Consider the following 24209-nt stretch of genomic DNA (forward strand, 5'->3'; position numbering starts at 1 on the left):
TACGCGGCGTTGCCTTGAGGCGGGAGTGTCGGAGAGTATTTTCTGTGCTTGGGGTGCTATGAGTCCTCTTGTGTAGTTGCGAATGGCCGTTTTTGAATCGCTGATGATGTAGTGTGCATTGGTAGAGGCATAAGCCAAGGCGATGGCCGTTTCCTCTCCTTCTTCGGGTTGAGTGGCGAGTATTGATACGGCCGCGGCGAGGTGGTACTGCGAGCCCGCGACTACGGCGACCGCCATGGCGTTCTGATGGGGGTATTCCGCGGTGTCCACGTAGGCTACATCTGCGGCGTGGTCGTAGCGCTTTTGTAGATGTTTAGCTCTGTCTGCACGTCGCTCCTGATTGTGTTCTGGGTGCATATTACGAGGTATGGGCGATATAACTAACTGAGCGCGAATGAGAGTGAGTGAGCTTGAGGGCAGCTTCATCTTGCGCTGAGCCTCGGATCACCGTGTACATTGTCTTCTCTGGAGATGGCCGCATACCAGTTTGTGGCAGGTAGTGGTCAATAACGTCAAGTGCTGCCTGCAGGGTATCTGCAGGCGGCACTTGACGTTGCGTATCTGCGTAAATGACGATGGCATCTGCGTAAATGGTGAAGCCTAGTTCGGAAATAGCCCCTAGTCGCTGATCCAGGCCTATTATAGTCAAGTTAAAGAGCAGGGGTGACAGTATGGAGCCTTCTGGGACTCCCACCATGTTTGGGTAAGCCTTCCCGACGTTTCCGTCTACCCGTACGGAAAAAGTGCGATCATGAAGGAAAGAGCGCACGAAGTTGAGTACGCGGCCTGTGATTCCGTGCCTCTCTGCTGCTTCGATAATGGCTCATGCGTCGCAGTGTCAAAAGCTTTTCAGATGTCCACAGCCATGATGATGCTCGGATGACGGTTTTCTCGACCGACCGTCTTTAGACGCAGTACACCTTCCTGCATAAGCAGGAGACTGTCATGAGTGCCAAGGTTTGGTCAAAACCCTGTCTGTGCTGGTTGGAAGCGACGCTCTGTTTCTATAAAGTGAGATAGGCGCGTCAGGGCGATTCGCTCCGCCAGCTTACACGTAGTAAGTGTGAGTGATACTGGGCGCATGTTCGACAGCACATCCGGCTGTTTGTTTCGTTTAGGTATGGGTGTGACGATCGAATGCTTCCATCCTGCTGGGATTTTACCGTTGAGCCACACTGCATTAATCTCATCGAGAAGTTGCTTCTTTCCGTATTCTTCAAGATTTCGCAGAGCCGCCCACGTTCCGCCATCATGGCCGGGTGCGCTGCGCGAGTTTATGGAAGAAAGTGCCTGTTCGAGCTAGAAGAGCGAGAATGGGGCCTGGATGGCCTCGTCCGTCAGTGGCGGCGCTTTCCCGGTAAATGTCAGCGGCGTTCGGGGACCTCGACGGAGGGGGAAAGAACGTCTTCGCGGCATCATCTTGGAGCTGGATGACTGACTGGTCAGTACTGAGCAAGACGTTTGAAATAGCACTGCGTGTTTTGCGCTGACCTGTCATAGCCTTGAACGTGTACCACACCTTATGGAGGCCAGTTCTTCCATTGAATGATGAGCAGTGCTGGCTCCAGCGTTGCCGATACAGGCGCTTGGCGTATCATCTAGCGACGGCAGTGCGACGTCGAAGTCGCACACGCTCGCGATGTCGTCGGTCATTCTCTACGTACGTCAACTGTGCTCGCTTGCGCGCACCCCAAAGGTTTAGCATGTGTTTGCCCGGCGCAAGTACATCAGCTCTTACCTCCGTCTCAGCAGTGGCCATTCGCATGGTGCGCGACGCCCGCTCTCGTACGGAGGCAGTCTTGGGTTGCTCCGCAACTGCTATTCTGTAATCATCCCACCTGACATTTTCGTCCCGTGTTCAAAGTAATCCACAGTGGATAGTGGCCGCTGCCCCAAGCGTCTGGATCGCATCGCCAGTCTTTCACGTAGTCTTGTGTGGACAACGTGAGGTCCGGGGTCGTGTTACGTTGTCCACTATGCAGCGCGGCTCGGGTGCGGTAGTCGGTGTCCTTTGCGAGCGCTAAGTCAGTTGTCTCCGTGGCATCTACGAGTGCCGTTCCACGGGGCATGTGATAATCATAACCCCACTGTGGATGCTTGGCTTTGAAATCGCCACCTATCAGGAAGTCGTTGTTTGGGTAACGTCGGCTCAAAGCGCAAATCCATGTGAACAAACCACGTGTGCGGGAGCTAACTTCCTGGCGCATGTATACCGATACCAGTGCTAAATTGCGCTTTGCGATCTTACAACGGACAGCTACCACTTCCTGCACGGCAGACGAATACTTAGGGCCCATTCACACGTGCGACTAGGCGAGGTCGCGCGACCAAGTTAGTCCCAAAGCGACCAGTCGCAAGTAGTCGCAAATGGTCGCTTTTATCGGAATGCGACCGTTTCGGGCCAGTCGCTCACTGCTCAATTTTTCAGTCGCGCGACCGTAGTCACAGAACAGTTGAACCAATCAGATGCGAAGGAACAGGACGCCCGTATACGCTGACGCTTATTTTATGCGGCGATGACATTTCAAGCAGACATGAACGGCATGTCGTGAGACATTTCGGTTTAGCGACTCGTTGGTCGCATTTGTCAGTGTGAACATCGTTCGTCTTGAGTAGCTTTCTGGTCGCCAGTCGTAACATTGTTTATTGTGAGGCGAGTAAATAGACAAGAATAAAAGCCTCGGCCCGCACCATATAAATATAGCATGCAATAACAGGGCGTGCGAGCCTTGTCGCAAGTGTTAATGGGCCCTTAGACATGTCAACCTGCGCTTTGCGGAATGTCTGTGCGTAAAAATACAGCCGCTTGTTCCCATATCACAATTTCCTCGGCTGCACCGGCGATACCATTGGGCTGTGGGGTTTGGTTCCGCTTCCTGTTTCGATGGTCTATTGATGGTTGGTAATAACCATTGAACTGTCGTAGTGTCGGATCTGTGCCATTGGTCTCTTGAAGAAGAAGCGCAAGAGGGCGTCCGACACAGTCAAACAAGAGGTTCAGTTCAACTACACAGGTGCCCAGCCCCGACAGTTCCACTGTAGCACGTGCGGAGTGGGACCGTCGAGAGCTGTACGTGAAGCCAGGTGGCTACTGACGCGAGGCGAAGAGCTGCAGGAGCAAGCCATATTGTCGCTGGAAGTGCTGCTCCTGCGCTTGGAGGAGAGGATGCAAAATTTGTTGTACCAGCAGAGCCAGTTCCGTCTGCTGTGTTATGGTAGTAGAGGCCGTTTCCTGCGTTTTAGTGAGCTCCTGCGGATTACGTGGCTGCTGCTGTCGCTTTGAACGAAGCCGTTCGAGTAGAGCTGAATGCCTTTTTTCATTCTCTTCTAATTTCTGCCGCCGTTCGGCGTTCTATCGTGCGAGTTCTGCGACCTCAGTTTCGACACTATCTTTTGATGGGTCGACCAGCTGCGATGGTGAAGGTGGCATCGGGGTGGTATAATGCAAAACGTTCGCCGGCTCGGACGCACTTGGTCGAGTTTGCTTGAGTGCTGCTGCGTTGGTAAGGTTGCAGCCGCTTCCTCTCGCAGTCGGTTGTGCGTAGTTCTTTGAAACAATCTCGTTCACTGCTTCCTTTAAGGTACGTGGCTGCGTTGAGACGTTCTCGTCCTCAAGGCGGTGCTATGTCGATTTAACGTCATGGGGCTGGACCTTTGTGCGGAGGCTTCTCGATCGGTGCACGCCATGCCTTTTACGACGAGAGCGGGGATGTGGGCGGATTTTCTTAGCGATGTTTGCGAAAGATTTCAGTTTCGCTGTACACTTCGGATCAATAGCCGTGTGAGCTTCTTCACAGTTGCGGCACTTGGGCTTTGTCTTTTTGCATTCATCGCCAGCACTAGTTCTTTTGTGTGTATTGCCGCATGTAGGGCATACAGCTTTGTTCGGACAGACATCCTTTTTAGGACCAAAGCGATGACATAGATTACAAACAATGCTTTTAGGTTCGTAAATTGAAACCCTGGTGATGCGGTCGTAGTAAACGACGGCGTTAGCGGGGTGGCGCCATTCAAATGTCAGCAAACATGTCCCACGCTTTCCCGGGAATTGGGCGCGTGCCAAGGACGTCGGTGCTCACAGGTCAGGGCTGCCCGAAGTTCGGTCTTCGTTTCATTGCAGTCGACGTTGTATATCACGCCTCGGCACATGTCTCGGCCGGGTGCCTAATAGACTTGTACTGGTATACGCCCGCGGTTCCCGTCTAGTTGCGCAAGCTTGAGAAGCCCGTCAGCTTGCCTCTTGTCGTGAACGAGCAATCTAATGGTGTTAGATGCTGGTTGTAACGTGTACGTCACAGGTCTGGTGTTGACGGCAGCGGATGTGGCCATCACGAAGTTGCGGTGGAGGTCCTTGCTTAGTACATTCGTGAACGCCACATTTACCAGTGGTTTCACGACTAGCACGAAAGCTTCTGGTGGTTTTTCCTTCTCGGGCCGTTTTTGGCGGTGCTTACGCTGTTGCACTTTCCACTCTCCTCCATCGCCGTAATCGTCGAATGCTTCCTAGGAGAAACCGCCGGCGTCTCGACTGGCCTCTAGCTTCTCAGCTGAGGATGCGTAAGAAAACAATTCTTGAGACGCGGGCGGTACAGTCTCTTTTGTCGTGGCCTTGTCACATCAGATTGCTTGCTTGAAGACGCCGGTGCTGCTTGTTTTTGCATGTCGTCTTCGTCGCTGGAAAGGGCGGACGCATCTTTGTAGACCGATGACGTGAAAGAGTCGCGCGGCGTTCGTTTCGACACCACGCTGGCCGTCGTTGACGAGCTTGCAGAGCGGTCTCTGTCACGACGGTGGCGGCTGCGGCTGCGTTCGTTGAGTTCCCGATGGTTCTTTCGTCTTGGGCGTTCGCGTCTATGTTGTTCGTCAGCGCTAGAACGACCGCATCGTTCTTCATGGGCCTCAGCAAAGTGTCCCATGGTAGACACTCCTGGAACGCTTTCAGGACGCTGCGTAGCCGCTTCGTTGCTCAAGTCTTGGGCTGGTGCCGTCAAAGGTGATCGTCCCAGTTGTTGCAGTTCATGGTCAACAGATGGTTGTAGCCTCGATGACCCAGGCTCGGCCATCAATGCCGCCCTGGCCATGCATTAGGCTTAGCAAGGCCACCCGGTGGTGCGAGAAAGCGGCCGTAGAACAGCCAACAAGCAACGCACCTTTCAGAGGCTTGTCTCGACGCGTTGCTCACGGATCGAATACAAAATATAGGAAAACAATATTATGTTGAACAGTGCGGATTCAAACAGGCGAATTCAAATAAATCATTTGCAAATCGTGTGCGAAAGCTTGCAGTTTTCGAGAAAAAACAATAGCATTACCTCCCATGGATCACCCACCGCAGTGGCTCAGTCAGCTAAGGCTTTGCGCTGCTGAGCACGAGATCGCGGGATCGAATCCCGGCTGCGGCGGCCGCGTTTCGATGGAGGCGAAATGCAAAAACGCCCGTGTGCTTGCGTTGTAGTGCACGTTAAAGAACCCCAGGTGGTCAAAATTAATCCGGAGCCCTCCACTACGGCGTGCCTCATAATCAGAACTGGTTTTGGCACATAAAACCCCAGAAAGAAAGAAGAAAAAAAGAACCTCCCATGGATCGGCGCCCCTTTGACTAGGAACACCACTTTTATTGAGCCTGGCATTGCAAGCCATCGCCTGGCGAGCAGGATCACATGGCATGCTTAATAAATCTCAGTAGTCACCACAAGAAAAAAAGAACGAGTGAGAAACATGCAGCAATCCGCACATCGAAGGACAAGATTGTATCAATTTCGGAGATCTCGCAAAAACAGACGCTTCCATGGCAGCATCGCCTGTTTGCGAGCGCATGCCTGTAAACAACGTAAGCACAACTGCACGACAGCCATGCTGGTAAGTATCTCGCGGTGACCCTTTGACTGATAAGAAGCGCGAAACAAACCTATGATAGCACCGCTAGGTAAAGCCACGACACAGAAATTAATAGTCAGGAAAGGTGCGGTATTTGAATTAAGGTACAGACATTTTTCCAACCTTCGTAAATCCAAATAAAACGCGCGTAAATGCCGACATAGTATATATATTCACACCGGACGCTTTGTATGCACCCACGACAGCATATGGCCGCACTTGCTTCTTCCCGTATTTTTTTTTTCGTATTTTATGTCGATACCATTTATATAGACCCTCCAAGCGCTATTCTGGCACCGTCGTCGCCGTCGTCGTCGCCGTGACGTTCCGTATGAAGTCCAATGGCAACATTTTCGTCGTCGCAGGCTGTACGCTGTGTGGGCGCGTGAAAGCATACGAGGGTGAGCGGGCAATCGCGGGTCAATTTACCGCACGCGACGGAGGAAGGCAGACCGGAAGAGAGCCGTCTTCTTTTGCGCACAAGGCACGGGGGTGAGGCGACGGAGAGGGAGGGGGGGGGGTGCGTACTGCATCGTCGGCTGCTGCTCACAGCGCGGGCGCGCGGGCGCCATATGTTGAAAGCGATCTGCGATGTGGGCGAAGTGCGCGCCCGCACGGGCCTCATCTTCACAGCGATATGCGATGGTGACAAAGTGCTTGCGCCGAGTGCCCGTAGTGTCGTATGCGCTGTTCTTTGGGCGGTTAGGTTGCGTTGAAGTGAGACGGCATACAGCGCAATGGTCAATTTCCCCACTGCTGCTGGCGTGCTTTCTCACTCTGGTGTTCTCACAGCGAGTTTACGAGCCATCAAGTGAGACGGGTTCATGTTTACCTGTGAGCGTGCGACACCGTGCTTGTCTATTTAGTTAGATAATTTTTACAACTTTACACGGCCCATTATACTGCTCTCCATGCTTCGTGTAGCTCTCTACTAATTCGCCATCACAATCGATGCTTGACCTTCCAGGCGAAACTGCGAATTTTTGGTTTCCCCCTTTCCTTCAACACTTTCTTGAAGGGCAAATTGTAGACCTATCGCACTCTATTCTCGAAACGTAATTTCGTCGCCAATAATCAGCTACGTAAGAGAAAGCTGCGTGGATTCGGCTTTGGACACCAAAAATGCTATAAAAAGTATTTCACTTGGTTCAATCGTTTAAGATATACAGCTTTTTCTCGGCATGGTACGTTAACCAATTGCTTAGTTTTTAAGCCACTAGCTACTGCGTTTTTCGAATATCGGGTGGGTGGTTCCTTTGGTTGCATGCCTAGGTACCGTACCATCATTGTATTGTACGCAAACAACAAGCTACATAATTTCAAGGTTTTCTGTTACATGAACTTGGCTTCTTCGCGTGCTTTTAAGATGATGAGATGAAAATATGTATCTACTTACCTTGAGGATAAACTTTCATAATACTGTTGTAATTCATCAGCCTTGATAGATAAGGATGTGCCTCGCCTTTTAGCATTCCAGTCAACTGCTTTTCCACCCTGTTTTGGTTGTACATGCACCATATGGTATACACTCATTCAGGCTAAAATTCTTGAACTTACCTTGTGCCGTTCCTGTAAAATATGCGCTTGAAAGACACTTTACCATTTGTTACACTTGTTACATCATACAGTTTACAAGCGGTGTTATCTTGCCCATTTATTGCTGCTGCCTCAATAATCCACAATTTTCCGTGAATTTTGAAGAACTGCAACGAATACATGGAATGCTTAGAGCTCGTAATGTATGTATGTATATGATAAGAAATGACTGATGAATATATTGTTGTTTTTGTATTATCATTTGTAAAATAAAAGTCAGTTTTGCACATCAGGAAGCTATGCCACTAACCATAGAACGAAAAGATGCAACAGACCAATAAAAATACCGGGGAAAGGAAAGGGCGTCACTGGAACTAACTTTATTCTGAGAAACTTGCAGCGCACAACTTGCAGCGCACAAGTAAACGTGTTCACAGGTTAATCCTAACGGAAAGTTCATGCTCGCTCAGCAGAATTTCATAAATACCCTTCGTATGCTGTTAAGCAAGCTGCATACTCCGTCAGCACGAAGTGCAGTACAAGTACTGGATACTCTTAATCCAGTTCTTCCAAGTCTCGAGTAAGCCCCGTGGCTCACCCACCGCCTCCTATTCACGCAACGACCACTGGCCCTTGGTTCATGTCAGATGACTTCAACGCACATTACCAGCTATGGGACTTAACTTTGGTGTCATGGTGCATCGCTGCACACACAATGCTCACTCTCTTCCTTTTTTCCTCCTTTTATTCTCCCTTCCCTTACCCCTTGTGTAGGGTAGCAAACCGGACGTTCGTCTGGTTGACCTCCCTGCCTTTACTCTCTTCGCTTTCTCTCTCTCTCTCTCTCTCTCTGCCGTTTACACATCGACCCGTTTGGCCAATGTAAAGCCTGCCGCAGCTCAGCGGAATTTCATAAACCACACCCACCCACCGCACAGGAGATGTCGGGGCTTCAATGCCTTTTGCCACATATAGATGGACTCGGCCCTTGTGAAATCCGCGGGACTGGCCTGACAACTTCCTTGGTGCAGAGAAGATCAAACCAACCTTGCACCTTTTAGCTACCTCCTTTAGGTTCTTCCCAACCTTATAAAGTTAGTTGCCACAGAAGCCCCTTTCTTTTGCCTGTTTTTTTTTTCTGTGTGTGTTGTGTGTTTCGTTGTTTGAAGCGTGTACCATCTAGCCGAACTAGTTTTACTAAGCTATGCCACTATTTCAATTCAGTGCGCTTGACGCTTGTTGAAAGTACAAAAATAACTTATTAGGATTTCCACATTATTATTTCTATTTCGTTAGGTATATCTTAGAAAAATAGGTGCATATCGCAAAATCCGGATCAATCATTGAGCGCCTTTTTGTTCCCATGCAGAGAGCGCTTGACATTTCTAGTAGGACTGCCTTGAATCGTCGTTTTCGAACAGTATGTGCTTGCTGCTTGCCATCTGTATTTGTTGATGGCCTTGTACTTGTGTCTTTAATGTTTAGGTAAAGTTTGTCTGCGACTGTATCTTCCCGATTGGCAATATGATTTGCTGTCTGAAGCGTGTTTGTGCGAATGAATACTCCATTGAATAGGACAGTAAAGGTGAATGAAGGAGAAATGCCGTGGTTTGTTAAAGCAATATGTCAGGTAGCATAGGGCTTTTCGTAAGGTTCGTTCATGTTAACTGAGATTAGTAATCTACACTTGTGCATAAATGGCTATGAAATTTTGTGTACATTCAAGAAGTAAAGAGAAAAGTAATATGCGAGTTGATACGCCGTAAAAAGCTTGCAAATATCTGCGGTTTTCATAAATAAACTAGAACGAATAAACGCCATCATTACCACTGGTCAGAAATGATTCAGAGCCTTAAGTGCTGAAAACTAATGCGGGACCTACGAATGGTACCTCACAGATCTTTCGGCGCCCAAGGAGTACTGAATAAGTTTGGTGGCAATGTGCTGGTAAATACTTCACTAGACTGACTGCGAATGGCGAGTTCCTCTGTCGGTTATAGTTTATTGTATTGCAGCGACAGCTGTATCTCGGATATCTTTCTGTTTATTTAGATGTTTCCTGGTGTCTACTTCCATCCATCGCTGGATGGAGGAAAGAACAAAAAATGCTCACTCTGCCGCGAGTATTTCAGCTCGCGAGCATTACATTTGTGTGTAGGATACTACCCCACAACCAGTTCGTCGAGGCTACAGAATCGACTATTCTGAATATGCAGTACGTGAAAGGCCTAGAAGCTGCCTATCAAAGTAGCTCGTGCCGTCAATAATAACGCCAGAATTCCGTGTCAACGGAACCAGGGGCCACAATTTGGCGCCAACCTCTGTGTACTGGATATATCTGGCATTCACACGTTGTGGGAGTGTTCTAGCACGCAATTTTCTCAAATGCAGAGTTGGTGCTAAGTTAAGTTTTTTTTCACATCTATTCAAAATGTTTAGAGCTTCTGCTTCGTCTTCATTAGTCCTCTCCTAATGTTCGGTTTCTTCTCATGTTGACAGGATGTCGCTGACATCTTCTTTTCTTCAAAACAGCATGAAGCCTATTCATGGGGCCGCCAAAATGTACGCTCGAAAAAAGCCAATACACTTGCGGAGTAAGATGCTTAAAGGCTCTTTTAGAAGATGACTTGATTTTTGTTATTTCTTGAAAGAAGATGCCAGCGCCCACCTCCTGCGAATGTTCACTCCAACAAACACTATGGAAAACAGTGTGGCCTCTTTATTCTGGAACATTTTTGAGTGAGCACTGCGCTTCAGCTCAAAAGGTGGATATCAGCACGGCTTATAGACTAAAGTGGGCACTGCACTTCCCTGCCACGCCAGAAAGATTTTAAAGAAGCATTATGCCTCTCAATCAAAGGAGTAAGAGGTTGCAGTCCAAGATTGCTCGAAAATATGGGGGTAATGCTTACTTCTCATCATATCCATTTTGTCAGCTATCGTGTACGTGCTTCGAGCTCAACGCGAAATTGTAATAATTATCGTGAAAACTGCAAAGCGCACTTTTCACCTTAGAGAGAAACTAAAGTAAGACAATAAAATCAACTTAGACTAATAAAGTATTCGAAAACTCTGCTGTCTTTAATTACACTGCAATGGTTCAATTTTTACAAGGGACAATGAAGCTCAAAGCATTTGTGTTTAAATTCGCGCGGAAACGCCAACGTCAGCACTTCAGTGTGATGTCACGACTTCTAAAGTATTTTTTCGTACTTGGGCCATGCTGGCTCAATAAAAGTGCTTGGGCTGATTCGATCTTGGGCTGATTTAAAACACAATTTTGTCAATCATTACCACTAAAGAATAACTGTGAACTAGAAGACGCCGCCAAAATCCAGGACGTCATGTTGAGCTGGTGCGGGAACTTCAAGGCGGCGTCGCCACTCGCCCTTGTGTTTTTCTTTTGTTTCTGGCTTACCAAGTGGATTCTCTCGGTAAGAGTGGTGTCTTTGCTTTGCTTTCGAAAAGGAGACATCAGAGACATCAGGCAGGCGACGTGCCGTCTTGTTGCGCTTGTCCAGTTCGTCGCGTATGATAAGTTTTATGGTCGTCGCCAGGTCAAATGAAGAGCCTATATCGATACTGGCCAGAGTGGTAACCTTGGCCAATCGGCCAAACTTTGGCGTTATTCGGGGCATCTTCAGTGCCTCGAACGTACGGTAGTGCTTCATGACATCAGACACTGAAGCGAGGCTGTCCTTGCCGATCAAGAAATTGTACACATCCTCTGCTATATCCTAGAGCAGGTGCCCCACCTTGTCTTCTTCTGACATTCATGTGTTAGCTTGCTTGCACAATTTCACGACCTCCTCGATGTAGATAGTGCAAGTCTTACCTGGTTGCTGTGCTGGCAGTGCCAGGGAGTGCTCTGCGCTTTTCTTTTTTTTTTGCGTCCGAGTCACCGAAGCATTCCTTTAGCTCATGCACGAAACGATCCCATGTTAATAATTACTCGTGATTCTCACACCACATCAGGGCTGTGTCGGTGAGTGCGAAGACAAAGTTGGTTAGTTGGTCGGTAGTGTCCCAGTCGTTGAACTTGCTTACTCGTTGGTAATGCCTGAGCCACTCGTCTACGTCTTCACCTGCTTTCCCTGCGAAAACCCGAGGTTCTCGGTAGTAGCGCCACGTGAAAGCAGGCATTGACCCCTGAGTGGCAGGCATCGGTCCATGGGCGTCTCCTTCGTTGGCCATGTTAACAGGCAAAGCAGGTAGTTCGGCGAGGCGAGGACTCCGGTGAAGAATAAATGGATCCGGGTCCGTCGTTGCTTCAAGTACCCAGCACCTTCTACCAAAACTATTAGTCCTCGGGGCGAGCCGCCAGCAGGAAAAAACGTTCTCTTTCTCATCTTCCCCGCTGACACTCCTTCGTGTTCCACTCATGCGGCTACATTGACTCTAATACAAGATATAACACGCATCACTCCCCGCGAGCTAAAGGCCATATCTCCGGTTGCAGTTAGTTCTCATTTATAAGACAGCGTACCCTCCATCCCATTTATGCAAGCAGTCCTTCTCGAGGGGATATCAAGTCTGGGCCTTCCGTCTCTGAAGCCCCGTCCGATCTTACATTGCTTATCAGACGCGTGCGGCTGCTTTTTCCCAAGCGCAATCTTTACTTCCATCCCGCTGGAACCCGGCTGACTGCTGAACATTCGACAATAGGCCCATTTGTTTTCATTTTGTCCGCAGTAGACGTATTGCCCGTCATTGGTGCAGCCGCCACCTGTCGCCTCCTCGATGGTCCGGCAAGAGCTACTACCCCCAAGCGCAAAGCCCTCGTACGTTATTCCCTTACACGCGAAATCTGAAAGTGAACGCCGACAGCGTTTCGCCGAGATCGAGGGGGTCTCCCCGTCTTCGCAAGACCTTCGATTTTGTTCGCCTCTCCTGTCCCGATCTTCGTCTCCATCGGCAACCAGTCACTACACTTCAGGAAACTAGGTGGAGCAGCAACCGGAATGGACGCTGCAACAACGCCATACAACATGTACCTAAAAATCATATTTTGTCCCTGCCTACACCTAGAATTAGCATTACAAGGGAGTTGGTAAGCGTTCATAGTAAAATGCACCGCAGGAATTCATAATAAACTACACCTCGAAGCCTATTGGATGCTGAAGTAGATAGTGTTCGTCTCAGATTTTTCGGCGACACTGGAGCGCTGCTGTCGCCTGTGAGCGTAGATAATCCTTGAAGGCTGAGGAAACTTCTGACACCCGCCGTGCCCTGTACAGCGCCAGTCGCCGACGACAACACTTCACCTGTCATCGGAATGCGCACATCACGTGAAACCACCGTCTTTTTCCCGATGTTAAGTATCAGGAAGACACTGCATACGGCCAACTCAATGCGAAGCACCGTCTATCACGGCGTCAGTGCGCAATGTGGCACACTCGCGTATATTGCAACAGTCCCTCGGTGAGTTTAGAATAGGAGGAAAAAGTTCGCAAATGAGTTTGCCTATACGCGTTGATCATTCGTAATTGCGGCTACTTAATTCAATATCCTCCAGCTGGTTGATTACGCATTGGTCTGCAACAGAAACTGAAAGTATACTCGTAGAGCACGCTTATGCTCCGCCTTTAAGGGTGGAACAAGATAGTATTCAAAGATGCTTCACTGCTTCTAACGCTTACCGGAAACTACAGCTTCTGTAACCATAACGTTTACCTGGAAACGCTGGCTGCGAACGCTATGCACGTAGGCGAGCTATCTGGTAGAAACGCAGCCTCTTGCGTGGTCCGATCTCGGAGATCGTGCACATTCACGGCAAGAAAGTTGCCTCATTTTCAGGTTTCTGTTAGTGTTTCGCACTTTAATATTTCATTCTGAGAAGGTATTACGTAAAGACATGCGCGGTGTTTGTCTTGTTTTATGTCATTTGTTTGCGGGCTGGAATTCTCAAATTACCGTGGAATAGCATTGTCAAGAACGCAAGACAAGGTATGAGCAACCTTAGTGATAGAATGGTTTGGCAACATATTCCTCATATGCCGATGTCATTTAGAAAGACATGGTATATGCATATACCTAAATATTGTTACGGAGAGATTCCATATACAATGAATATGTTTACAAGGCAAGGCACACAACACTGCAACAATGGCAAGGCCAGCACGTGCACACCAGATAGCCACACCGTCGTCGTCGTCATCGTCCAAGCACCGACCTCAACATCGGCGCTCGTGACATTACCCGCCGGTGCCATTAGGGCTTGGGCCGAGAGTGGTTCGGTTTAAAGCGCGAGACATGGACTATGTCACCCGCGATGGTTGCAGAGGCTGCCTTAGGATTTAGCGGAGCGATCTCACAGATCACATTAGCGAATTTGCGTGTGACGCCGTAAGGGCCAGCATAACGTGAAATGAGTTTATCGCGTAGGCCAACGCTACTTCACGGGAACCACAGCAAGACGAGCGATCCTGAAAGGAAGTTCACCTTCCATTGTCGGCTGTCATAGAGAAATTTTTGATTGGCCTGTGAAGCCGATAAGCGATCGCGGGCAACCTAGGGGGCGGTGTCAGCACGGGTAAGAGCATCACGAGCATAGGCAGTGGCTTTGTCTGAGTGAGGATGTAGTATGGTGTCCATGAGGAATGGTGTGTCGTAGTCAAACAGTCGATGAAAAGGCACAGTAGCCAGCTGTGTCATCAAGGGAAGAGTTGTAGATGAAGGTCACAAAAGGCGAGTTGATTACTCAGTCTCGGTGGGCCTCACACGCACATAGCAAGCATATCTGTAAGAGCATGGTTGAAGCGTTCAGTAAGGCCGTTCGTCTGTAGATTGTTCGCAGGGGTGAACTTGTGATTGGTCGAGTAGTAAGGAAGAATGTCGTCGACTACTTTAGACAGGAAGCAGCGGCCGGTGTCCGTGATTACCTGATGAGGAGCACCGTGGCGCAGGATGACATCATGTAGAATGAAATCAGCTACATTACACAGCTTGTGGGAAGTGCTCGTGTAACAGCGTGCCGCGTTGCGTAGTCAGTAGTGAGTGCAACCCATATATTACCAGTGGTTGACAAGGGGAAATGCCCTAGAAGATGAAGCCCCACCCGGAAAATTAGCTCATCAAGGATATCAAGGGGCTGAAGGCTGCTAGCAGGCAGTAGCGCAGGAGTCTTGCGTCTCTGGCAGAGGTCACAAGCCGCAACGTACTGTCGCACAGAACGGTAGAGACCAAGCGAAAAGAAGCACCTACGGATGCAATCATACGTGCGTGATACGCGTACGTGTACGGCGGTTGGTGCATCGTGAAGCTAGCGCAAAACCGCAGAGCGAAGATACGCGGGAACCACAAGCAAAAAATCAGCGCCGTCAGACCGGGCGTTGTAGCGGTGTAAGGTGTCGTTGTGGAACACAAACATCCGCAGGGAAGGGTCAGGCTGTGGAGAGTTTAGACCGTCTATAACAGGCCGCAAAGATGAGTCGCGGCGCTATTCGACAGCTATGTGGACGAAGTCTGCAATGGCCAGAATGAAGGTGCCAGGCTCATCTTCCAATAGATCAGTGGGGTCGACTGGGTATCGTGACAATCAGTCGGTGTCTTGGAGAAGCCGTCCAGATTGATAGAACATGGAAAATGAGTATCATTACACGCGGAGTGCGGAACGGCGAAAGCGACCAGTGGGGTCCTTGATCGAAGAAAGCAAGCAAAGTGCATGGTGGTCTGTAATAACGTAGAAGTGCCTACCATACAGGTATGGTCGGAATTTTGCGACGTCCCAGACGAGAGACAAGCACTCGCGTTCTGTGATCGAGTAGTTTTGCTCCGACGGCTACAGAATGCGGCATGCGTAGGCGACCACGCGATGTAGGTCCTGCTGCTGTTATGCATTGACGGCGCCTATACCGTGGTCACTGGCATCGGTACGAACATCCGAGCTGGCTTAATGGTAGAAAAGTGCTAGAACAGGTGGGTTTGTTAGTATGGCAACGAGGGATGAAATGGCGTCGGCTTGTTCACGACCCCAAGTGAAAACGACGTCCTTCTTGAGTAGGCCAGTGAGAGGGTGGGCTACTTTCGTGAAGTTAGGGACAAAGTGACAGAAGTACGGGCACAGGCCAAGAAAACTGCGGACGTCCTTGGCCGACCGCGGAGTAAGGAACAGACTAACCGTGCGGACTTTGCCAGGGTCTGGCTGAACGCCTGCAGCGTCAACAAGGTGGCCGAGTACCCAGATTTTACAGTGAACAAAGCGATATTTTGACGAGCTAAGCCGAACACGAGGGCGGTGATAAACATCAAGCATGGTGAATAGGCGAGTGAGATGCTTTTGAAACTTAGTTGAATAAACGATAATATAGTACAGGTAGCAAAGGCATATGGACTATTGATGCCTCGAAGAAGAGAGTCCATCATGTGCTCGAAAGTAGCAGGAGTGTTAGATATGCCAAAATGCATCACTTTTAATTGATAGAGTCCATCAGGTGTCACGAAGGCGGCCTTCTCGCGGCCTTGGTCGTCCACAGCGATTTGCCAGTATACAGAGCGCAGGTCGATGTAAGAGAAATATCTGGCGCCGGGCAAGCAGGCCAGCGCGTCATTAATATACGGGAGAGGATACACATCCTTTCCAATGCACTATTGTAAGGCCAATTCAATTGCTATCAAGTTTCTTCAACTCTAGCTTGAGGTCATTAATTGCTCCAGTGAACTTGGTGGTCACTTCCAGTAAAACATCTGCCGTTTCCTTTATGCTGTTTCGGGCTTTATCAGCTTTAACGATTTATCACGTCGCTCCTATTTGAAGCCATTGTAAATGCACAGTAGAAGGGCGGTCAAAAGAGCAGATGGCACCAGAGTATACCAGCAGCCGTTACCTACAAAAGCTTTAGTTCACATTTATGTAACCGTATAGGAAGCCTACCTGCAGCGAAAAAACAGGACAGCGTTAGCGAGCGTGCCCACGCAGCTGCCGAATCTGCTCTGATGGCAGTCCAACGGCGCTGTCTGCTCTTCTAAGGCCAGTAGCAACGCCTCTCTGTCTAAGCTTGATAGGACGCTGACCATGCCATGTGTTGAGGTGGTAGAACGAGCCGTAAGCGTGTGCAGCTGAAGTGGCACCAACTTGCGGAAGATCGTGACAGCATGTATATTGCCACCTGTCGATAGTGGCAGCATCCGTGGGTCGAGGGAAAGAGTGGGTCGAGCCCAAGAGAACGAAGAAGACGGCGCGTCTCTTCCATGCTCGAGAGCGAGCCCCGACGAACACGTTTTCCAGGAGCCGGCTGCTCTACGGTTTATGAAACCCACAAGGATACTTCTGAAGGCTCGTGACAAGCTGATGGAGGTGCGGGGTACACGCCCTCACGGATGTTGCAGACCCCGCCAGTGCCTGTAGGGCCCCTTCATTGCAGACGAATCCAGTGCCTGTCGACACTTCGGTGCAGAGGGCCACCCGCAGATGCGATGTGTGAGCAATCACAGTGATCTATATGGCAGGCCCATATTGAACTTGAAAACCGTACTCAGTTGGCACGGCGCCAAAGGCAGTATGCGGCATTAGTCATTCTAGATATCTCAAAAGCATATGACAGTGTTGAACATGTGATCTTGATCAATCAGCTTCAGAACATTAACCTTCCAAAATACCTTCAAGTATGGATTACAGAATTTTTAAGGAACAGAGAATTTTATTGCTTCCAAAGCGGCATTTCGTCGGCTAGGTACGCGCAGTCAAGAGGCATTCCACAAATGGCAGTACTTTCTCCTGTCTTATTTAATATTCTAATGAGTTCCATCCCATGTCATGATGATGTACATGGGATGATGAGGTACTTTTTGCACGTTCCGATCGAGACAGTTATTGCCACTGACGCTTCTCAAAATGAAGAAGAGTGTGGAATTGGAATATTTTCTCCTATTCTTGATTGGTCGTTCTCTCTTCGCCTCCCAGACTACGTACCTATCTTTCTAGCGGTATTTTTAGCTCTCGTTCTAGTCTTCCCTAAACTCAATAAATTAACACGTTCCACAGTGGTCGTGACGGACTCATTATCTCTGGGCTCCTCCCTCACAGATTCCCATAATTCCCCGGCTTTGCGAGCTTTCAGATCGTTAGTGCCCCTCACTTAGCTTTGATTAGATTGGTGTCGGTACCAGGGCATAAGGGCCTATTTCGAAACGAGATGTCAGATTCGTTGGCGAAAGCGTCACTGAATGGCCCGGTAATTCAAATCCTACCGGTTTCAGCTTTCATCATAGGGCTAGATTTCGGAGAAAAATGACGCTGCGTGAATTTCACGCCCCTTCTTTAACAAACTCCTCAGATTTTCAGCACTTGTCGCATTATTGGAATAGCAAACTCTGTCAAACGCGATCACTTGAAGTCGCAATCACTACACTATGCTGCAGAATTCCATTTTTAAATTTTTACCTACACAGAGCTGGTCTGTTTCCCTCACCTAACTGACCCTATTGTGGACAACATGAAACATTAGATTATTTTCTCATTGTCTGTCAAAGATATTCTGAATTGAGAAAAATAACCTTAGAAACACCGTTCCGCCTTTTTAGATTAGAATTAAATGTTCATAATTTACTATCATTGGGGGCCTCTACCATTGGGCACAGCGACAGGACGGTTGTCGATGCCATCCAGGATTACATTGCAGGGTCTGAAAGATTTAGATGACAAAATCAGGGCTTAGGGTTCCGAAATATCTTTACAAATTTGATGACTAGCTGTTTATTTCTTTTTTTAGTCATTATTTATTCTTTTAGTGAATTCAAGTCATGTGAGATATTCTACTTATTCATTCTCATATGCGTATATATACCAAAATTTGTTTGCATTATTTTATAAATCTCCTTTTTCATTGTTATTTCAAACTACACGGTTCTTGGCCAATCCACCAGAGTGGGTATATGCCACTAAATCCAAGGCTCGACATCTACATCTACAGCCAGCCGCGACGGTCGCGTTACCAGGAGGCAGCTGCTGTACGGTTTATTAAACCCACAACACTACTTCTGAAGGCTCGTAACAATATAGTCGAAGACAGTTTCCTAAGAGTTGCCTGCAGCGTTAGCGAGCGTGCCCGCGACGCTGCCGGATCTGCTCTGATGCCAGTCCAAACGCGCTGTCTCCTCTTATAAGGCCAATGGAAATGCCTCCCTGGCTAGGCTTGATAGGACGATGACCATGCCATGCGCTGAGGTGGTAGAACCAGCCGTAAGGGTGTGTAGCCGCAATGGAAATACCTTGCGCAAGACCGTGAGGCTACGTATATAGTCGAAGACAGTTTCCTGAGAGTTTCCGGGCTCGAAGACGGGCGACAAAGACGTGATGCCTGTTTGTGTAGCGTTGGCAGAGCGTCCCTAGGCCGAGCCAGGAGGCACCCCCGCTGCTCAAAGGAACTGGGCGGTTCCGGGAACGTCCATGGATCAATGTTCACGGTCGACCTGTGCTTGGCTGATGGAACTTACTGGCCAGTCAAGCGAGAGCACCCGGGCCTGCCCCGAAACCTGGACTCCGCCGACCATTGCTGAGCACTGATGCCATACACGGCCCTGCCCATGTGTCCCGGAGAATGCAGCTCCGACACGTTCGTAGACAGTGCTGGTAGTGATAACTCCGCTTGGCGTGGCAGACAGCATCGACAAGGACCTCTGCGGCTCGTCCTCTGCTTAGCCCTCGGCAACCACCCCGCCATCTCGGCCCACGCAACTATCCCGGTGAAGCCGTGTTTACACATTCATTGAGAATCTGACTTGCCGCGTGGTTACAGGGGCCCTGAACCGCTTTTCATCGAAGTGGAGAAATACATTTGACATAAAAATAGGCTATTTCAGATTCACTTTGCCGCAAAAAGTACTCTAATACGTTCAGCAGAAGCGGGCTTATTGGCAATCAAACACGGCCTTCGTTGTGGTCCCCTACGTTCTTCAATGTTTTGCACTGCGAAGGCTACGGCGGAGTGGAGCGAAGCCACAACGCTCCACCTCCGGGACGTCACCGTGGCGCGCAGTTCAAATTTCATTTTGGACATCGATTTTGGTGCCTACGAAGCGCTAAACGTAAGCCAAACGCGGTTGTCTTCAGCCAGCTGCTGTGCGCTTAGCCAGTGGACTCGTGGTGGCACCTCGTGGCGGCCGCGGTGTAGCCGACCGCAGCGACCAATAGCAGCCGCGTATTGGAGTGTGCTTTATTGGGAAATAAAGCACACAGACAAGAGCGAGGATCACGGTGTTTTGGAAACGAGAGCGTTTGAGAGAAAGGTGGCTTCGCGCTTCGCTTGCGAGCTCCAAGGACCGCGTACGACAGCAGAACGTGGTTGAGATGTTCAGAACAGCGTATTCTACCCGCGCACTATGTTATTTCACCAAGCCCAAGGGGTGGTTCAGGGCCCCTTTAACGGGCGGAACAGTGAAATATTTTGAGTTTCCTTATAACTGTGATCGCGTCTAGCCTATTCGTGCCTACCTGTTATAACAATGTTTTCTCCCTAACGCTCCTGTGCTGCACTAAGTATACGTTATGTCCTTTCAAGAGAGTTTAGCATGAAAAGATCAAATTTTGTATACAAACCGCTCTGTATTATTCGCACCAAGGCTGCCCTTACTTGCTCGATATTCTCTCAAGAACATGTCATAACACTAAGTAAAAACAAGCAGGGAGCAAGAGCATTCTAAACAGCCAATTATAGGCTGCCTGGATGCGCGATACAGTGCACCGCGAAATTAACGAGCTTTTCAGCTTGTAAGCCGCCATCATCCGTTTGCTGGATATTAGCTGCTAGTCTACATCTGCAGGCTACCAGTAAGAGTACGCTCAAATTTACCTATTACGAACAGCAATTTTTATACATATCAGCCTAAGGTCAGTGCATTGAAATTTTTCTCCAATTGGCGGTTTTATGAGGTCTAAATCTGAATGCACAAAATTACCTTTTCAATATCCTGGTATGGAGGCGGGCTGGGAGGTCTATATGCACACATTCCGTTTGTCATTACAGCAGCAAGAAGAAGAGTTTCAAAAACGTTTCTCCTCCTCATACTGCAGCTTGAACCTCAGGTTTACACACTGGAACATAAAGGTTTACAGATGAACATGAGAAGTAGTAGTTCACAAGGTCACAGCCAACGAAATACATTTTGGCTTGGTTTTCTTTTTAAGTGGGTATGGCTGAGGCAATGCAATTTTTTTAACGCGACTTGTTTCTTTTCTTGCAGCGGAGATGTTTCAGCACTTGGTTAGGCGGCGTAGTGTGAACAAAAAAAAAAAAAAAGAACTGGGCCTGACGATGACGTCACCGCGCGTTGCCTTGCAACGCCTCGCACCAAGTATGCGGTGCGTTGCTAGGCAACGCCCCGCATCGTGTGACGGCGAGGATACCACCCCCTCCCGGTTACCTTCGCCACAGCGCGAGTCGAGCTGGACAGCTGGAGTCGAGATGAGACATGCTACATTCGGTACCGGTCTCGTCACCCAGAATTGTCCGCATCCGCGTCTCGTCGAGCAAGATGGGCTTATGGATACTGGTAGCGACACGTACAGTGAGTTCGCAGTTTGGTATTATCCAGAAACTCCTAGTTTCGTATAAAACGCACAAGCGCCCAGGCGGCGCGGCATGGCATGGCACACACGTTGGACTATAGAGGGGCCGGTTTACAGCGATACGTCGGCCACGCCTCGCGCTGGACTATATATAGAGTGCTGCGCTTTCGCTGGCGTGGCGCCGCGGAGTGTCGAGCGTGCTCGCGCGTCAACGCTACATCGGACTATAAAGTGGCATTTAGAAGACTGCTCGGCGAAGTTTGGCTAAGAACCAGCCAAGCCAAACTAAGTTGAGCAAAGGAAAGCGAAGTTAAAGCTAGGACAAGGCCGCCAGCTTCGCTGTTTACCTAGTCTTCAAACCACTCACTGTGAAGCTGCTCCTAACTTTTTTTTGAAATATCACAAGATTTAAAACATACAACGGCAGCTACATATGCTACTAAACAGCCGATAATATCCTTCGCCAATATTTAAATTTCTCTCATCGATATTTGCACTCCAAGTAAACCTTCAAATGGCTAACCTTATCCGAGGTATAGAAAAGTGTATACCTTTTTACAGACTACTTCTCAAGTCAAGTCAAAAAGTCTCAAGAACAAGTCACACAACGAGCTAAATGAAATGGATGAAATCAGTTGATAGTATCAATACATCCCACAGTATGGACGCAAGAGTTACAACCTTTCTTCATGGCTTATAAAAACACGCGCATGTTCATCACAACCGCTTCGCAACCACTACATACCGCTTCGCAGAATCAAGGCAAACGATCGCCCACCTTGGTTCACACCATGGCTGAAACGTTTCCGCATTAAAAAGCAGCGTCTCTTCAGAAAAGCCAGGTTATCAGCTGCGCCCGCACGCTGGACAGCATACCATGCCACAGAGAGCGAGTATACGCATGCTCTGTCACATGCCAAGCTTAAATTTTTTCAAACAACGCTTTTGTCTTTGTTAATATCAAATGCACTAACATTCTGGCAAGTGGTAAACAGTGATGCAAAACAAACAGTCGAATTAGCCACTGCCGGCGATGTTGCTGTCTCCAGGGATGAGTTTTGCTCCGTACTTAACGCTGTATCTCGATGTCATTTGTTGATACTGAGCCAATTGCATTTCCTGAAATTACTACACATAATTTTCATATGGACCCTCTCATTATACATTTTGATGGAATACGCCACCTAATTCATAAAATAAAGCTTTCTTCACCTCGTGCAGACAGTATAAACCCAATGTTTCTGAAAAATACTGAAACCTACTCATTCATCATACTATCTATGATTTTTTGCAGTCCCTCGAACATGGTGTGCTCCCGAACAAGTGGAACATATGCAAGGTCGTTCCTCTGCACAAAACTGGTAGCAAACATGATCCTGATAATTATAGACCCATTTCATTGACAAGTATGCCTTGCAAACTCATGGACCATGTCATTTATTGTCACCTATTAGAAATCTTGGAAAAAAACTCTTTCTTCACTGCACAGCAACACGGGTTTAGGAAAACCTATTCCTGCGAGACACAACTGCTGTCTTTCACTAACGACTTATTCTCCGCTCTGGATAGTTCCTCTTTCATAGACTGCATCTTCATAGATTTTGCGAAAGCATTCGATTCGGTATGTAATAAATTGCTACTACTCAAACTACGCGCTCTGAATTTAGACCCTAAGGTACCTAAATGGATAGACTGTTTCTTGTCAGGACGCAAGCAATTCGTTACAGTTAATGACCATAACTCTGCCACTTGTCCTGTGACATCCGGAGTACCACAGAGGTCAGTACTAGGACCCTTGCTCTTCCTTGTATACATTATTTACCTGCCTAAGAAGATTTGTTCGTCTTTAAAGCTGTTCGCGGATGATTGTGTTATATATCGTGAAATATTAACTGTTGCCGACCACCTAACGCTTCAATCGGACCTCAGTACTATAGATGCATGGTGTGAGACCTGGTTAATGAAACTGAATACGAATAAATGTAAGGCAATGAGAGTTACACGACGTACCTCTCACGACACATCATTTACATATTCTTTTAATTGCATTCCCCTAGCTCAGGTTTCCACTTGCAAATACCTAGGCATTTATATTTCTAAGAACCTTTCCTGGCAAACTCATCTGAACCATATAACAAGTAATGCTGGCCGTACTCTTGGTTGTATAAAACCTAAATTTAGTCTAGCTTCCCACCAACTTAAAACTTTTGCTTTTTGGGTCACTTCAATGAAATACAATCTCGATTTGCCTAAACTCACTTCGTCGTAAAATCGCGCGTCTATGTCTATTTCATTAAATCTATCATTGTAACCCTACTTTAAGAGACTCTCTTTTGTCACCACCATTGTACATTTCTTCCAGAAACGATCATCAGTTCAAAGTTTACGTGCCATGTTGCCGCACGAACACGCACTTCAATTCATTCATTCCAACAACAAGCAGCGACTGGAACCGCCTTCCCGCTTCCATTGTCTGACTCGCAAATATGCACGAATTCAAACGAGCCCTTCTTAACCACCTTTTGTAACCTCTCTACGCTGCTAAAATGTTTTTTTTTGTGTGTGTGTTTATACTACCCACTCCTCTCTGTAATGCCTCGGCCTTGAGAGAAAATAAATGAAATAAATGAAATGAATGAAAAGGAAAGGAATATGCATTCTTGGCTATGTTCATATAATCATGAAATCGTTTGCGTGCTTCTGCATCCAGTAATGTCTAAAATAACTTTAACAGACTTCTACTGCCTGTTCTCTCAAAGTGTTTCTGCGGTTTGGCAACCGCGAATGGTAAACCTGTCAGAGTTACATTGAGGCTCCAGCTATACCCAGTAATATCCGATCATCTGTTAACTCCTAGAAAAACCAACGATCCTTTGTGTCATTGCTGATTTCACCAGTGAATGCCTGCTGGTAGAACTTTTACGACTTCCTAGAGTCCTTGTGTTACAAATGACTGTCTTTTCATGAAGCACGCCATGAGTGTTCAAAAAAGAGTATTGGATCATCGCACACGAGTAAGGTACGAAAATAATTGCGAAAAAATGCCAAATAAATATTTGCCACTAAGAATGCAACAAACCTCCTCCATAACTCCATTAATTAATCCATGGCCCTCACTCCCCAGCGGCTGCAAAGCACCTGACCAAGGCGGCCGACAGACCTGCGACGCGGCAGAGGGTGCTAAGAATCGCTGGGTCTCGACAGGCCGCCACTGCAAATTGAACCTGGCAACGTTCAACACGCGCACCCTATTGAGTGATGCTAGCTTAGCACGGCTATTTGGTGAATAATC

The sequence above is a fragment of the Dermacentor silvarum genome, chromosome 7, assembly GCF_013339745.2.
Source record: "Dermacentor silvarum isolate Dsil-2018 chromosome 7, BIME_Dsil_1.4, whole genome shotgun sequence".
NCBI classification, from domain to species: Eukaryota; Metazoa; Arthropoda; class Arachnida; order Ixodida; family Ixodidae; genus Dermacentor; species Dermacentor silvarum.